The following is an 18,570-nucleotide window of genomic DNA, read 5'->3' on the forward strand; positions in this document are numbered from 1 at the left end:
ACAAGAGGGAAAAAAAGAATAGTGAAAGAGGGCAAAACACAAAATAAGATGGCAGAAAACATCTAAATGCAAGACTAATTATAATAAGTGAATATAAATTGAACTCTTCAGTAAGGACACAGAAGTTATCAGAAAAGATAAAAAATATAGAAATTGATTATGTGTTGTTTACAAGAGAAGTATATCAAATATAAGGACATAAAAAGGTAGAACACACCACAGAATATAAAGAGAGATAATAGGCAAATACTACTGAAAGGTTACTGTGTCTGTTACTAACAGACAAAATAGATTTCAAGGCAGAAAGCGTTACTACAGATAAAGATAGTCACTATATAATAACAAAAATGTCAATTTACCAAGAGGTAATGCAAGCTAACAACATGGCTTCAGAATATGTAAATGTCTTTCTTTTTCTCTTTCTCTCTCTCTCTCTCTGTTGATAATTGATATATCAAGTACAAAAAATTAGGAAGGGTATGGGAGATTTGAATTATGCAGTTACAAAACTTGATCTGATGGGCATTCGTAATATATCCCCAACAATCAGAGAATGCAATGTTGTGTTTAGCACACAGGAAAGATTTATGAAATAAACAGCAAACTCTAAAAATTGTGTTCTGAATAAAATAAAATTCATTTATAAATTAATGATACCAAAAAACAAAAATAAAGTAGCATCACTTGGAAATGTTAAAAAGCAAGCTCTTAAAAAGCTCATGGGTCAAAGCAGCAATCATTATGGAAATAGGAACCTGAATGATGTAAAACCCAATTTGAAGGTTCAGTAAGACTTCTTGGAGGAAATGCTTATGTTAGAAAGTTAGAAAATAAAAAGGCTAACGATTAATGTGCTAAGGATCCAGCTTACGAAATTAGAAAAAGAACAATAAACTAAGGCTACAAACATAGGAAAGAAAAATAATAAACAAATTTATAAAATAGAAAACAAATAGAATTAATAAAGCTAACAGTCCTTTTTCAAATTTAAGACTAATGAAATCAACACATATATAACAAGACTGACCAAGGTTAAAAAAAAGACACAAACACTGTTAGGAATGAAAGTGAAGACAACTATAGATAAAGCAATGATTGAAAAGATGATTAAAGTACAATGAACAATTTTATGCTGAATAATTTGAAAACTTAAATGGAATGAACAAAATACGTAGAAAGATACTTTACCATTTGAAATAGTAATTGAGTCTTCTCTCAAAGAAAATAGTAGCTGCAAATGCTTTTGCAAATGAATTCTATAAAACATTTGAAGGAACGTTATATCAATCATACACAAATTCTTCCAAAGATTAGAATGCATTAAGGAGGGTTCATTCTTTTCCCGTGAGGTGACTATGACCTCAATACCAAAACCAGAAATAGATGATGGGAAAGGAAAGGAAAACTACAGGCTCATTTCACTCATGAACATGCATGAAATATTTTAGACAAAATATTAGCATTCTGAATCCAGCAGTGTATTGAAAAAATGACATGTTAAACACATTGGGCAAGTCCTAGAAATGCAAGGTTATTTTAATATTAGAGAGTCTGTTAAGATGTAAATCACCAAATTAGCAGATTAAAGGAAAAAGCCCGTATACTCATCTGAGTAGGGGTAGCAAAACCATGTGAATTGGGATCCTCCAAGTACATACTAGCACGCCCTGAGCATAGAATTTCAGGTTAGGACAAACAAGAGAAGAAGCTTGAGAGGTAAGCAAGGGTCAGGTTGCAAGAAGCCAGATTCAGTAATTCTTGTATATTATCCTTATTATAAAACAAAAAAAAAAATCTGAAAATAATCTAAATATCCAGAAATTAGAGATGGACAAATAAAGAATAGGAAATATGGTTGACTACAGGTAAGTATTAAAAAATGATCATTATGAAGACTTTGTAGGAAATCTTTATGATTCTGGTGAAAAAATTGAGAACACAAAATCATACTTTACCACTCAAACTGTAATTATAAGTTTATAAAATATGTATGCATGAAGACAAAGATAGAAGTGAAACATACCAAAAAGAACATTGTGTTAGGAGATGGTAGCGTATGGCTGAGTTTTATTTTCCCTTTTCAAAAATGTTGTTTAATACCTTCTCATTGAAAATTTTTTTTTAAAAGTTAAACAGAGGGACAATATCAGTAAGTTCAGTGGAGCCCAGGGAATGAGGTTTTGCTCATTACTGAATCTGCAGTGCCTGGCACATAGTAAAGGCTGAATAAATACTTCTCAGCTGAATGAAAGATGGGCATTGTTCTGAGGTGTTCTGGAAGAATTGCTGATGGTATCCTAACACAGCATCAGGTATGTCAGAATTGGGCTTCAACACCCAATATACACTACCAAATGTAAAACAGATAGCTAGTGGGAAGCAGCCACATAGCACAGGGAGATCAGCTCCGTGCTTTGTGACCACCTAGAGCGGTAGGATAGGGAGAGTGGGAGGGAGGGAGACGCAAGAGGGAAGAGATAAAAAAAAATTATTTTTAAGATAAAAAAAGAGATAAAAAAAAAGAGGGAAGAGATATGGCGACATATGTGTATGTATAACTTATTCACTTTGTTATAAAGCAGAAACTAACACACCATTGTAAAGCAATTATACTCCAACAAAGATGTTTAATAATTAATTAATTAATTAAATAAAAGTGGGAAAGAAAGAAAAAGCTCTGATGATTTATTTATTAAGCTAACTGTATTTTTGTTAAGCTTTAATACATTCAGGAACAGAGTGAACTGGATACTTGAAGTCTTTTCTATCTGAGTTTATGGTTAAAACTGTCTTTTCTATCATGCACATTTTCATTTTTTTTAACAACTTTATTGGAGTATAATTGCTTTGCATTGTTGTGTTAGTTACTGCTGTATAACAAAGTGAATCAGCTATATGTATACATATATCCCCATATCCCCTCCCTCTTGTGTCTCCCTCCCACCCTGCCTATCTCACCCTCCTTATCCCACCCCCTAGGTGGTCACAAAGCACCCAGCTGATCTCCCTGTGCTATGCAGCTGCTTCCCACTAGCTGTTTTCTATTTGGTAGTGTATATACGTCAGTGCCACTCTCTCACTTCGTCCCAGCTTACCCTTCCCCCTCCCCGTGTCCTCAAGTCCATTCTCTATGTCTGTGCCGTTATTCCTGTCCCGCCCTAGGTTCTTCAGAAACTTTTTTTTTTAGATTCCGTATATATGTGTTAGCATACAGTATTTGTTTTTCTCTTTCTGACTTACTTCACTCTGTATGACAGACTCTAGGTCCATCCACCTTACTACAAATAACTCAATTTCATTTCTTTTTATGGCTGAGTAATATTGCATTGTATATATGTGCCACATCTTCTTTATCCATTCATCTGTTGATGGACGCTTAGATTGCTTCCATGTCCTGGCTACTGTAAATAGAGCTGCAATGAACATTGTGGTACACGACACTTTTTGAATTATGGTTTTCTCAGGGTATATGCCAGTACTAGGATTGCTGGGTCATATGGTAGTTCTATTTTTAGTTTTTTAAGGAACCTCCATACTGTTCTCCATAGTGGCTGTATCAGTTTACATTCCCACCAACAGTGCAAGAGTGTTACTTTTTCACCACACCCTCTCCAGCATTTATTGTTTGTAGATTTTTTGATGATGGCCATTCTGACTGGTGTGAGGTGATACCTCATTGTAGTTTTGATTTGCATTTCCCTAATGATTAGTGATGTTGAGCATCCTTTCATGTGTTTGTTGGCAATCTGTGTATCTTCTTTGGAGAAATGTCTATTTAGGTCTTCTGCCCATTTTGGGATTGGGTTGTTTGTTTTTTTTGACACTGGGCTGCATGAGCTTTGGTAGTATTTTTTTGCTTTGGGTAGTAGAGTTATTTTCACAATGTTGATTCTTCCAATCCAAGAACATGGTATATCTCTCCATCTGTTTGTATCGTCTTTAATTTCTTTCATCAGTGTCTTAATCGTTTTCTGCATACAGGTCTTTTGTCTCCTTAGGTAGGTTTATTCCTAGGTATTTTCTTTTTGTTGCAGTGGTAAATGGGAGTGTTTCCTTAATTTCTCTTTCATATTTTTCATCATTAGTGTAAAGAAATGCAAGAGATTCTGTGCATTCATTTTGTATCCTGCTACTTTACCAAATTCATTGATTAGCTCTAGTAGTTTTCTGGTAGCATCTTTAGGGTTCTCTGTGTATAGTATCATGTTATCTGCAAACAGTGACAGTTTTACTTCTTCTTTTCTGATTTGGATTCCTTTTATTTCTTTTTCTTCTCTGATTGCTGTGGCTAAAACTTCCAAAACTATGTTGAATAAGAGTGGTGAGAGTGGACAACTTTGTCTTGTGCATGATCTTAGAGGAAATGGTTTCAGTTTTTCACCATTGAGGACGATGTTGGCTGTGGGTTTTTCATATATGGCCTTCATTATGTTGGGGTAAGTTCCCTCTATCCCTACGTTTTGGAGGGTTTTTTGTTTTTGGTTTTTTTTTGTGGTACGCGGGCCTCTCACTGCTGTGGCCTCTCCCGTTGCAGAGCACAGGCTCTGGACGCACAGGCTCAGCAGCCATGGCTCACGGGCCCAGCCGCTCTGCGGCATGTGGGATCTTCCCGGATCGGGGCACGAACCTGTGTCCCCTGCATCGGCAGGTAGACTCTCAACCACTGCACCACCACAGAAGCCATTGGAGGGTTTTTATCATCAATGGATGTTGAATTTTGTCAAACGCTTTTTCTGCAGCTATTGAGATGATCATATGGTTTTTCTCCTTCAATTTGTTAATATGGTGTATCACATTGATTGATCTGCATATACTGAAGAATCCTTGCATTCCTGGGATAAACCCCACTTATCATGGTGTATGATCCTTTATATGTGCTGTTGGATTCTGTTTGCTGGTATTTTGTTGAGGATTTTTGCATCTATGTTCATCAGTGATATTGGCCTGTAGTTTTCTTTCTTTGTGACATCTTTTGGTATCAGGGTCTGCTTTTGGTATCAGGGTGATGGTGGCCGCGTAGAATGTGTTTGGGAGTGTTCCTCCCTCTGCTATATTTTGGAGGAGTTTGAGAAAGATAGGTGTTAGCTGTTCTCTAAATGTTTGATAGAATTCGCCTGTGAAGCCATCTGGTCCTGGGCTTTTGTTTGTTGAAGATTTTTAATCACAGTTTCAATTTCAGTGCTTGTGATTGGTCTGTTCATATTTTCTATTTCTTCCTGGTTCAGTTTCAGAAGGTTGTGCTTTTCTAAGAATTTGTCCATTTCTTCCAGATTGTCCATTTTATTGCCATATAGTTGCTTGTAGTAATCTCTCATGGTCCTTTGTATTTCTGCAGTATCAGTTGTTACTTCTCCTTTTTCATTTCTAATTCTATTGGTTTTTCTTCTCTCTTTTTTTTTTTTGATGAGTCTGGCTAATGGCTTATCAATTTTGTTTATCTTCTCAAAGAACCAGCTTTTAGTTTTGTTGGTCTTTGCTATTGTTTCCTTCATTTTTTTTTTCTGATCTGATCTTTTTGATTTCTTTCCTTCTGCTAACTTTGGGGATTTTTGTTCCTCTTTCTCTAATTGCTTTAGGTGTAAGGTTAGGTTGTTTATTTGAGATGTTTCTTGTTTTATGAGGTAGGATTGTATTGCTATAAAGTTCCTTCTTAGAACTGCTTTTGCTGCATCCCATAGGTTTTGGGTTGTCATGTTTTCATTGTCATTTGTTTCTAGGTATTTTTTGATTTCCTCTTTGAGTTCTTCGGTGATCTCTTGGTTATTTAGCAGTGTATTGTTTAGCCTCCATGTGTTTGTATCTTTTACAGACTTTTTTCCTGTAATTGATATCTAGTCTCACAGCATTGTGGTCGGAAAAGATACTTGATACGATTTCTATTTTTTAAAATTTACCAAGGCTTGATTTGTGACCCAAGGTATGATCTATCCTGGAGAATGTTCCATGAGCACTTGAGAAGGAAGTTTATTCTGTTGTTTTTGGCTGGAATGTCCTATAAATATCGGTTAAGTCCATCTTGTTTAATGTATCATTTAAAGCTTGTGTTTCCTTATTTATTTTTATTTGGGATGATCTGTCCATTGCTGAAAGTGGGGTGTTAAAGTCCCCTACTATGATTGTGTGTGTTACTGTTGATTTCCCCTTTTATGGCTGTTAGTATTTGCCTTATGTATTGAGGTGCTCCTATGTTGGGTGCATAAATATTTATAATTGTTATATGTTCTTCTTGGATTGTCCCTTGATCATTATGTAATGTCATTCTTTGTCTCTTGTAATAGTCTTTATTTTAAAGTCTATTTTGTCTGATATGAGAATTGCTACTCCAGCTTTCTTTTGATTTCCACTTACATGGAATATCGTTTTCCGTCCCCTCACTTTCAGTCTGTATGTGTCCCTAGGTCTGAAGTGGGTCTCTTGTAGACAGCATATGTATGGGTCTTGTTTTTGTATCCATTCAGCCAGTCTATGTTGTTTGGTTGGAGCATTTAAGGTAATTATCAATATGTATGTTCCTATTCCCATTTTCTTAGTTGTTTTGGGTTTGTTATTGTAGGTCTTTTCCTTCTCTTGTGTTTCCTGCCTAGAGACGTTCCTTTAGCATTTATTGTAAAGCTGGTTTGGTGGTGCTGAATTCTCTTAGCATTTGCTTGTCTGTAAAGTTTTAATTTCTCCATCAAATCTGAATGAGATCCTTGCTGGGTAGAGTAATCTTGGCTGTAGGTTTTTCCCTTTCATCACTTTAAATATGTCCTGCCACTCCCTTCTGGCTTGCAGAGTTTCTGCTGAAAGATCAGCTGTTAACCTTATGGGCCTTCGCTTGTATGTTATTTGTTGTTTTTCCCTTGCTGCTTTTAATATTTTTTCTTTGTATTTAATTTTGGTAGTTTGATTAATATGTGTCTTGGCGTGTTTCTCCTTGGATTTTCCTGTATGGGACTCTCTGTGCTTCCTGGACTTGATTAACTATTTCCTTTCCCATATTAGGGAAGTTTTCAGCTATAATCTCTTCAAATATATTTTCAGTCCCTTTCTTTTTCTTGTCTTCTTCTGGGACCCCTATAATTTGAATGTTGATGCATTTAATGTTGTCCCAGAGGTCTCTGAGACTGTCCTCAGTTCTTTTCATCCTTTTTTCTTTATTCTGCTCTGTGGTAGTTATTTCCACTATTTTATCTTCCACATCACTTATCCGTCCTTATGCCTCAGTTATTCTGCTATTGATTCCTTCTAGAGAATTTTTAATTTCAGTTATTGTGTTGTTCATCATTGTTTGTTTGCTCTTTAATTTTTCTAGGTCCCTGTTAAAGGTTTATTGTATTTTCTCCCTTGTATTTCCAAGATTTTGGATCATCTTTACTATCATTTCTCTGAATTCTTTTTCAGGTAGACTGCCTATTTCTTCTTCATTTGTTTGGTCTGGTGAGTTTTTTCCTTGCTCCTTCATCTGCTGTGTGTTTCTCTGTCTTCTCATTTTGCTTAACTTACTGTGTTTGGAGTCTCCTTTTTGCAGGCTGCAGGTTCGTAGTTCCCGTTGTTTTTGGTGTCTGCCTCCAGTGGATAAGGTTGGTTCAGTGGGTTGTGTAGGCTTCCTGGTGGAGGAGTCTGGTAGATGAGGCTAGATCTTGTCTTCCTGGTGGGCAGGACTGCAGCCGGTGGTGTGTTTTGGGGTGTCTGTGAACTTATCAGGATTTTAGGCAACCTCTCTGCTAATGGGTGGGGCTGTGTTCCTGTCTTGCTAGTTGTTTGGCATAGGGTGTCCAGCATTGTAGCTTGCTGGTTGTTGAGTGGAGCTGGGTCTTAGCGTTGAGATGGAGATCTCTGGGAGAGCTTTGGCCATTCGATATTATGGGGAGCTGGGAGGTCTCTGGTGGACCAGTGTCCTGAACTTGGCTCTCCCACCTCAGAGGCACACGCGTGACACCCGGCCGGAGTACCAAGACCTGGTCAGCCACACAGCCCTCTATATGACACAGGAGGCCAAGCAGGACTCTTGATGGAAGCAAAGCAGAACCAACTGCCTTCGCATGTGTAAATGCCAGTCATTCGGTGCCAAATCCTGAGGCCCCTCACGAAGTCTTGACCTATTTTCAGAAACATCAAATTGGAGGGAGGGGGGGAGGAGCAATGTCAGGGCTGTTTTTAATATTATTTAAAAATCAAATGGACTTAATTATAAAACATCGGCAAGACCAGAAACTACATATGGAGTGATTCAAAGTGAGGAATCAGAGGTCCCTCCACCTGAATTTGCATCGCAGGTTCACCCCTTGTTACCTGTGGGAATCTGGACAAGTTACATAGCCTCTCCAAATCTCAGTTGCCTCTTTCAGAAAGTGGGATATTTCCTATAGTGTAGGAGGATTAAATGAAACTGGAATGCACAGAATGTGTTTACCATAGTGTCTGACTTACAACAAGTATTCAACCAACATTAGTGACGACTAGTACTATTTAAACAGACAGTCACATTTGTGTGTTGTTCGCTATAATTCCATCAGCTTTTTCTGATAACACTGTTTATCTCTTTCTGATCATCTGTGGCTAGCAATTAAAAATGATTTTAATTAAAATGCAGTAATTAACTCATGTCTTAAGTGCTGTGTAGTTGATAAGATGTGTCAAAACTCAATATTCAAAAACAAAAGTGATGGAAGTAGGAAGAAAAAAGGGGGATCCTTGGTGGTGAGAAGGTTGAAGATTTCCAGGGCAGACCTTGACTGCAGGAGTGGGTGTGAAAAAAGGTTAAAGAACAAGACAGTCGTGGTCATGGTCTCACTGCTCGCCATGATCCTTCTCAGTCTCTACCTTCCAGACACACACACTGGGCTGGTTTCAGTTCTTCACATCATGTTTCCCCACTTTGGGCCTTTTCTCTTGCTTTCCGCCCCTGCGTGGAACAGTCTCCCTACCCCTCTTCATCTAACTAATACTTCTATTCTTACATATCAATTAAAACATCACTTTCTTCTAGAAACCTGATGCCCTGAACTAGGCCAGGTCTCACTGCTCAGCTCAGCCACAGCACTGAGCACTTGCTCTGTCACCCCGTGTTGTATCTACTTGCTCAGTAGTTAATATGTGACTTCCCTGCTAAATAAGCTCCCTGAGAATGGAGGCTGCTGCTGCTGCTTCATTCATCTGGTAGAGGGCCTAACACACAGGTGGTGCTTAGTAATTGCAGGTTGGCTCATTGATGGGGAAAGGTAAACTCCAGGTCTTTCCATATTCTTCTCCATCCACCGGTCCCCATCTCCCTTGGTGACAGCAGTGCTCAGAACAACGCTTGTGTCCTGTAGGATGGAGAACAAAGGCTAGTGCTCACCCAGCAGATAATGGACAAGATTTTCCCTTTACGTATTCTCCATGCTTTTCTCTCCTACTCATTCCATAACCTATCAATGGCCTCCAAGTTTCCCATTTGTGGTGCTGAAGATCTCTCCCCTTGGGTTCCAGCAGCCCTGGAGGTTACGGTGGAGAGCAGCTACTGAGAACTATGGTCAGGGCAAGAAACCATGGACTTGGGAAATCTCATTCATTCAATGACCAGTTAATAATAATAAAAATGACTGATACCTATCGAGTGCTCATCTTGAGTCATATCACTTAATTTGCACTATGAGCTTATGAAGTAGTTACTCTTAATATGCTCTCATACAAATGAGAAGATCGAGGCACAGTGCAGTGAAGCAACTTTGCCAAAGTCACATACATAGGAAGGTGTGAAGCCATGGTTTGAACCTGAACTCTTAACCAGGATGCAGTTTTGCATCTCATGGGTCTTGGAATAGGCAACCATGTACCAAATATGAGATAAGTGCTGGGGATTCCAAAACAACCAAGTGTTACTCTCTGGTCTTTGGGAGCCTGTAATTGGGTGGGGAATTCAGGCAAAAATCTTAACAGGCCCTGTGCTAAAGACTGGCGTGGCGGGATTTATTGCATGATGGGCTGTATAGCAAACCACCAAGAGGGTACATGTCCTGCTATGGGAGAACGTCACTTGGCGGACATTTTGATCCAGTTTGCACCTGCATAAGCATCCAAATAAGGGTTCGTGGCACTTGGGCAATTTGTGTTCTTGAGACACCAGGAGGCAAGTTAAGCCTCAGAACTCCTGGAGTCTTTTTTCCTTTGGCCAATGGCCAGCTTCTCCTTGGATAAGGATACGTTTCTTGACTTAAAGGGGAAAAAAATGGACTTTAGCTTTGGAAGCATATGGTGTAATTTTAAGTTATTAGACCATTACTAATGTTCACAGGAACATTTCCAAAATGTTTCTCTAGGCCTTTGATTCAAAGAAAAACTATTCTATTAATCTGTTTTGCAATTTCTACCTAATAATTGGCAATTTCTACCTAATAATTGGCTAATTTGTTCAGTTTATGGTTTAACATTTTCAAAGACTCTAGAAAAGGAGATATTTATTACCCACATTTTTGCTAAATACATTTATTCTCTGTTCCTTGCATGAGATTCCAGAAATGTTTTCTACATAACCCTGTGGCATATCATGTGATAACAGCAGAGCAATTGTAGTTGTTTTGCCTCCTCTTAGGGCTCACTAAATACATAAGGGTTTATGGTTGTCCATGATAACTATAGATTTCATCATTTAGAAATTAAAATTTTAAATTAATTAGATGTTTGTTGACCAAGAATATGGAATAATGAATAGGGCATGAGAAAATACGGGTTTGAGCTCTTGACTGTTACTTACTAGCTACTCAACAAGTATTTATTGAGCATCTGCTATGCACCGAGTACTGTATTAAGTGCTGGCAATACAAAAGTATACAAGACAACATGGTCTCTTGCCTTTTATGGAATTTGCATTCCATGCTATGGGGAAAAAGCTTAATATTTTGGAGAACTAAAGAAAATTAAACTGGCTGGAATGTGATGAAAAGGTTGGGGAGTAGCACAAGGTGAAGTCACAGTGGAAATCTGGGGTGAGAGGTGCTTTTGGCTTTTTGTTATTATTGTTTAATTAGAATATAGATGAAATAAAATGTTATATTAGTTTCAGGTGTACTACATAGTGATTCCCTATTAACATACATTATGAGATGATCACCATGGTAAGTCTTGTTACAATCTATCACCATTTAAAATTATTACATTATTGACTCTGTCCCCTATTCTGTATATTACAACCCCATGTCTGATTTACTTTATAAGTGGAAATTTGTGACTCTCAATCCCCTTCATCTATCTTGCCCATCCCCACCCTCCTCTTCTCTGGCAACCACAGTTTGCTCTCTGAATTTATGAATCTGTTTTGTTTTGTTTATTTTGTTTTATAGATTCCACATGTAAGTGAGATCATACAGTATTTGTCTTTCTCTGTGTGACTTATTTCACTTGGTATAACCTCTCGTTTATCCATGTGGTCACAAATGGCAAGATTTCATTCTTTTTTACTGGCTGAGTAATATTCCATTGTGTATGTGTATCACATCTTCTTTATTCATTCAACTGTTAATGGAAATTTTGGTTGCTTTCATATCTTGGCTATTGTAAATAATGCTGCAGTGAACATAGGGGTGCATATATCTTTTCAAGTTAGTGTTTTTGTTTTCTTTGGGTAATTGCCCAGAAGTGTAATTGCTGGATTATATGTCACTTCTATTTTCTATTTTTTGAGGAACCTCCACGCGCTTTCCATAGTGACTGCACCAATTTATATTTCCAACAACATTGCACAAGGTTTCCTTTTTCTCCATATCCTCCCCAACACTTTTTATATTTGTTGTCTTTTTTTTTTTTTGTGGTACACAAGCCTCTCACTGCCGTGGCCTCTCCCACTATGGAGCACAGGCTCCGGACGCACAGGCTCAGCAGCCACGGCCCACAGACCCAGCCGCTCCGCGGCATGTGGGATCCTCCCAGACCAGGGCACGAACCCGCGTCCCCTGCATCAGCAGGTGGACCCTCAACCACTGCGCCACCACGGAAGCCCTGTTGTCTTTTTGATAACAGCCATTCTGACAGGTGTAACGTAATATCTCATTGTGGTTTTGATCTGTATTTCCCTTATGATTAGTGATGCTAAGCGTTTTTTCCATGTGCCTGTTGGCCCTCTGTACGTACTATTTGGAAAAATACTTGTTCAGGATTCTGCCCATTTTTTTAATTGGATTTTTTAAAATCTTAAATTGTATGACTTCTTTATATATTCTGGATATTAACCCCTTATCAGATACATGATTTGCAAAATATCTTTTCCCATTCAGTAGGTTGCCTTTTCACTTTGTTGATGTTTTCCTTTTCTGTGCAAAATCTTTTTAGTTTGATGTAGTCCCATTTGTTTATTTTTGCTTTTGTTGCCCTTGCCTAGGGAGACAGATGCCCAAAATGTCTCTAAGACCAATATCAAAGAGCTGACTTCCTATGCTTTCTTCTGGGATTTTTATGGTTTCAGGTTTTATTTCAAGTCTTTAGCCCATTTTTGAGTTTATTTTGGTGCATGGTGTAAGTTAGTATTCCAGATTCATTCTTTTGCATGTAGCTACCTAGTTTTCCCAACACCATTTATTAAAGAGACTGTCTTTTACCCATTATATATTCTTGTCTCCTTTGCTATAGATTAATTGACCATATGTACCTGAGTTTATTTCTGGGATCTCTATTCTGTTCCATTAATCTATGTGTCTGTTTTTGTGCCAGTGCCATACTGTTTTGATTATTATAGCTTTGTAATATAGTTTTGACGTCAGGGCGTATGATATCTCCAGTTTTGTTTTTCTTTCTCAGGATTGCTTTGGCTACTTGGAGTCTTCTGTAGTTTCATACAAATTTTCAGATAATTGTTTAAACTGCTGTTGGTATGTTGATAGGGATTGCATTGAATCTGCATATTGCTTTGGAGACTATGGACACTTTTTTGTTTGGCTGTGTTGGGTCTTCATTGTTGCGTGCAGGCTTTCTCTAGTTGCAGCGAGTGGGGGCTACCCTCCTTTGTGGTGCATGGGCTTCTCATTGTGGTGGCTTCTCTCGTTGCGGACCATGGGCTCTAGATGCGTGGGCTTCAGTAGTTGTGGCACGTGGGCTCAGTAGTTGTGGCTCACAGGCTCTAGAGCACAGGCTCAGTAGTTGTGGCACACAGGCTTAATTGCTCAGTGGCATGTGGGATCTTCCCGGACCAGGGCTCGAACCTGTGTCCCCTGAATTGGCAGGTGGATTCTTAACCACTGAGCCACCAGGGAAGTCCCTGGAGACTATGGACGTTTTAACAATATTAATTCTTCCAGTATGTGAGCATGGTATATCTTTTCATTTATTTGTGTCAACTTAAAATTTTTTCATCAATGTCTTACAGTTTTCAGAGTACAGGTCTTTCACCTCCTTGGTTAAATTTATTCCTAGATATTTTATTGTTTTTGTTGTAACTGTAAGTGGGATTTTCTTGCTCTTTCAGATAATTCATTATTAGCATATAGCAATGCAACAGATTTCTGTATATTAATTTTGCATGCTGCAACTTTACTGAATTCATTTATTAGTTCCAGTAGTTTTTTTTTTTTTTTTTTTTTTTTTTTTGCAGTACGCGGGCCTCTCACTGTTGTGGCCTCTCCCGTTGTGGAGCACAGGCTCCGGACACGCAGGCTCAGCAGCCATGGCTCACGGGCGCAGCTGCTCCGCGGCATGTGGGATCTTCCCGGACCGGGGCACGAACCCATGTCCCCGCATCGGCAGGCGGACTCTCAACCATTGCGCCACCAGGGAAGCCCTAGTTTCAGTAGTTTTTTGATGGAGTATCTAGGGTTTCCTATATAGAATATCATGCTATTTGCAAATAATTACAGTTTTAATTCTTCCTTTTCAATTCAGATGCCTTTTACTTCTTGTCTGATTGCTGTGGCTAGGACCTTTAATAGTATGTTCAATAAAAGTGGCAAGAGTGGGCATCCTTATCTTATCCCTGATGTTAGAGATAAAGCTTTCAGCTTTTCACCGTTGACTATGATGTTGGCTGTGGGTTTGTCATAAATAGCCTTTATTATGTTGAGGTATGTTTTCTCTATACTCACTCTGTTGAAAGTTTTTATCACAAATGGATGTTGAATTTTGTCAAATGCCTTTTCTGCATCTGTTGAGATGATCATATGATTTTTATCCTTCAATTTGTTAATGTGGTATATCACAGTGACTGATTTGTGGATGTTGAACCATCCTTGTATCCCTGGAATGAATTCTACTTGATCATGTTATATGATCCTTTTAATGTATTGTTGAATTTGGTATGCTAATTTTTTTTTGAGGATTTTTGCATCTATACTCATCAGGAATATTGACCTGTAATTTTGTTTTTAGTGTCTTTATCTGGTTTTGGTATCAGTGTAAAGCTGGCCTTGTAGAATGAGGTTAGAAACTTCCTTTCTGCTTTAAATTTTTGGAATAGTTTGAGAAGGGTAAGTATGAAGTCTTTAAATGTTTGGTAGAATTCACCTGTGAAGCTGTCAGGTCATGTACTTTTGTTTTTGAGGGGAGTGTTTTGATTACTGATTCAATGTCATTATTAGTAATTGATTTATTCAGATAGTCTTTTTTTTTCTGATTAAGTCTTGGAAGCTGGTATGTTTCTAGGAATTCTATTTCTTCTAGGTTATTCAACATTCTGGCGTATAATTGTAGTGTCCTAAGATCTTTAGTACTTCTGTGGTATTGGATGTAATTTCTCCTCTTATATCTATGATTTTATTTATTTGGGCCCTTCCTCTTTTTTCTTGATGAGTTTGTCTAAAGGTTTGTCAATTTTGTTTATTTTTTCAAAGAACCAGCTCTTAGTTTTATTGATCTTTTCTATTATTTTCTTAGTCTTGATTTCATTTACTTCCACTCTTTATTATTTGCTTCCCACTACTAACTTTCGGTTTTGTTTGTTCTTCTTTTTCTAGTTCCTTTAGGTGTAATGTTAGATTTCTTGTTTGATATTTTTCTTGTTTCTTGATATAAGTCCATATTGCTGTAAACTTCCTTCTCATAACTGCTTTTGCTGCGTCCCATAGATTTTGGAATGTAGTATTTCCATTTGTCTCAAGATATTTTTTGATTTCCTCTTTGATTGCTTTCGTGACCCATTGGTTGTGTAGTCGCATGTTATTCAGTCTTCGTGTGTTTGTGCTTTTTAAAGTTTTTTCTGTAATTGATTTCTAGTTTCACACCTTATGGCCGAAGAAGATGCTTGATATGATTTCAGTCTTTTTACATTTATTGAGACTTGTTTTGTAGCCAAATGTGATCTATCCTGGAGAATGTCCCACGTACACTTGAAAAGAATGTGTATTCTGCTGTTTGGTGATGCAACATTCTATATATATCTGTTAAGTCAATCTGACCTAATGTGTCACTTAAAGCCAGTGTTTTCTTATTTATTTTCTGCCTGGATGATCTATCCATTGCTACAGGTGTGACTGGCCCCGGCTGCAACAGTTGTGGGTATGCTGGTGGGTGGATTTGGCCCCTTGGTGCAGGAACCGCTTGGGGCAGGGGGACACCAGTTCAGGCTAAGGCCACCCACCTGGTGTGGCAGGATGGGAGCCACTTTGGAGGGGCACCAGTAGGGGTGGGTAACTAGGGCAGGGTGGGTCTACAGGAGAACACCTGGTGGGAGGAACAATGCTAGCAAGGTAGATGGTGAACATCAGAAATGGTGAACATGAGAAATAGCGCCCACCAGTGCCAGGCCCGCTAGGTAGAGGGAGAATAAAAATTATGGTGCCTGCCAGTGCTTGAGTCTCCAGGGACAGTTCCAATAGATCCCTGCCCCTTCAGCATTCATCCTAAATTTAGTCAATGAATCTCCTTCTTGTATGACCCAGACACTTTTCAAATTGCTGCCTCTGCCCTGGTACTCAGAATGAGTGAGTTTGTGTGCAAGTCCTTTAAGAGCAGAGTCTTGGTTTCCCACAGCCCTCTGGCTCTCCTGGATGTAAGCCCCATGTATCCAAAACCACATGTTATAGGGGTTTGTCTTCCCAGTGAAGGTCCCTAGGGCTGAGCTGCCCCCATGTGGGGCTTGAACCCTTCCCTCCTTAGGAAGGACCTCCACATTTGTGGTATCTCCTCTTGCTTATGGGTCACTGCACCAGGGGTGTGAGTCCTGACTGCATCTCTGTGCCTCCTACCTGCCATGATGTGTTTCTTCCTTTATATCCTGAGTCGTAGAAGAGCTGTTCTGCTAGTCTTCAGGTCGTTCTGAGAGAGAGTTGTTCTGTTTGTAGTTGTAATTTTGGTGTCTCTGTGGGAGGAGATGAACTCAGGATCTTCCTACCCCACCATCTTGATCCCTCTCCTAGATTCGATCAAGAAGTACTTTCATACTGTGATAAAAACTTTGGCTTCTATTCCACGTGCAGTTAGGAAGAAGCTGTCAGTGAAATGGATTGTTCCAATTCAGATTCTGCTGGTTTCAAGTAATAGTAATTCATAGGAACTAGCTCAAGGAAAGATGGTTTATTATCAGGCAAAAGAGGTGTTTTTTGGAAATCCAAAGTCGAAAACAGAATAGCCAGGGCCTACAGGAACTGAGACTAAAGTAGAAAGCTACTATTACTGAGGATGTCCTCTCTCATGCTTTCTCTACTCGTTTGCCTCTTTCCTTTATTTACAAACCGCCTTCCTCTATCCATATTATGCTTGTCCCATACTGGATGGCTCAAGTTACAAGTCTGGGTGACTTTTCAGCTCAGCTACTCAGAGCTTAGTGTCTTGGTTTCCAATTCCAACTTTCCTAGAATGAAGTCAAATAAGCTTCAGCTCATTTCCTTATGGGTAGAGCCCTTCACACAAGGCTTTGTCATGGAACTTGTAACAGGTTACCTAAGTCAGTTGTCCATTTTTGACCCAGGCAGCTATGGCTGGCAGGATGGTATCACATGGCACAACCATAGCTTTTGCCCCTCACTGGTTGTAAAAAATAATGCGCAGAAAGCTATCTTATTAGTAATTTTTGTAGATATGTGAAAGCTTTGCCTTATCAACTCCACACAGTTGTTTTTGTTTTTTAGATTTTTTTTTTTTTTTTTACAGGGACCATTTTTAAAGTCTTTATGGAATTTGTTACAGTATGGCTTCTGTTTTATGTTTTGGTTTTTTGGCCATGAGGCGTATGGGGTCTTAGCTCTCCAACCAGGGAGCAAACCCACACCCCCTGCATTGGAAGGCAAAGTCTTAACCACTGGACTGCTAGGGAAGTCCTTCCACACAGTTTTAATGAGGGCAAAGTGAGATAAAGGTTTAAAAAAATTTTGGTAAACTGTGAATGTCTATTAGAGGTTAGTAAATTTACTTTGTGTGCTGTCAGACTGCTCTAAGTAATGTACCAATATAATCAAAAAGTGTGTTAAGGTCCACAAAAAGTCTAGAGAATGTAGAGAGAAAATTATTCCAATTATTTACCAGTCATATCTCCTAAAACCAGCTCTCTTGATGATCTTAACTACAGGTGGGTAAAGTGATACTTAACTTTCCAAACTCTAGTTGTAAGTAATTATTTAGATACACATTATGATCCTTCCAAAACTCTGTAACACCATTTGGGCAATACGATAAGAGGAGGAATGTTTAAAATGTGGTTTAGCGACTAGACTACACCCTTACAAAAGTAAGGACGAGAAGTCGATGTTGTTAAAAGGATACGGGTACCTTTTCTTTTGTTGATGAAAGATACAGCTTTCAACAAGTAGATGGCAGTTGCTATTCTTCTGTTGAGGCAAGTGGTTCTAGGGATCAAACTACCTGTTCAGTATGAGGCAAAACATCTGTTACAAGAACATTTCAAAGATTTGTTTTTTAATGATCTCATCAAAGCAGAGAAATTGGGAACAGAGCTTGTGTAACACACAACTGCCTGGATGTTCAGGGTTCTTGGAAAACTGAGGTGGGTACAAGCCTTGATAGGTATCGCTAGGTGTGCTTACTTTATTTGGTTTGTTTGCTTGTTTGTTTGCTTGAGTCATCCCTTAAGATTCCAGCATGATCTAATAGAAGAAACCTTGTACAGGAAAACTCAGTTCAAATTTCCGTGGCCTCTTATCTATGGGACCTTGATGAGATGACTGTCAACCTCTTCACTGTAACTCCTAGGAAGTTAAGCTGGCCTTTCCTATTGTCATGGCATTTTGGCCGAGGTCCAGAAGCTGGGAAACAGAATATGAAATGCTTATGCATATTAAAAAATAGCACGTCATCTACTTTAAGTATATGTAAGAGGATATGCAAGGGAAGCAAGTTTTTCTGAAAAAGAGGGGAGTGGAAGAGTGCGTCTCCTCACATCAAACCCAATGCTTGTAGAAGAGAATTTGCTTTCAAGAGGGAGATTAACCCCTCACCCCACCCTTGAAGCTGTGGAAGCGGCGGGGCGGGGGGGGGCCCAGTGCCACTACGAGGCTAGTGTCAGCTGTGGGGAGAGAACCTTCGTCCGATATGCATCTCTCCTCCAAGACTTGTTGGTGACACTTCCCTGACCATTTAACATTGCAGTTCTCTTTCAGTGATCTCTATCTCTTCTCCGTGGCTTCATTTTTCTCCATAGAATCCATCAATTATACAACTTATTAGTTCTTTAGT

The sequence above is a fragment of the Phocoena phocoena genome, chromosome 16 (genome assembly GCF_963924675.1).
Source record: "Phocoena phocoena chromosome 16, mPhoPho1.1, whole genome shotgun sequence".
Lineage (NCBI taxonomy): Eukaryota > Metazoa > Chordata > Mammalia > Artiodactyla > Phocoenidae > Phocoena > Phocoena phocoena.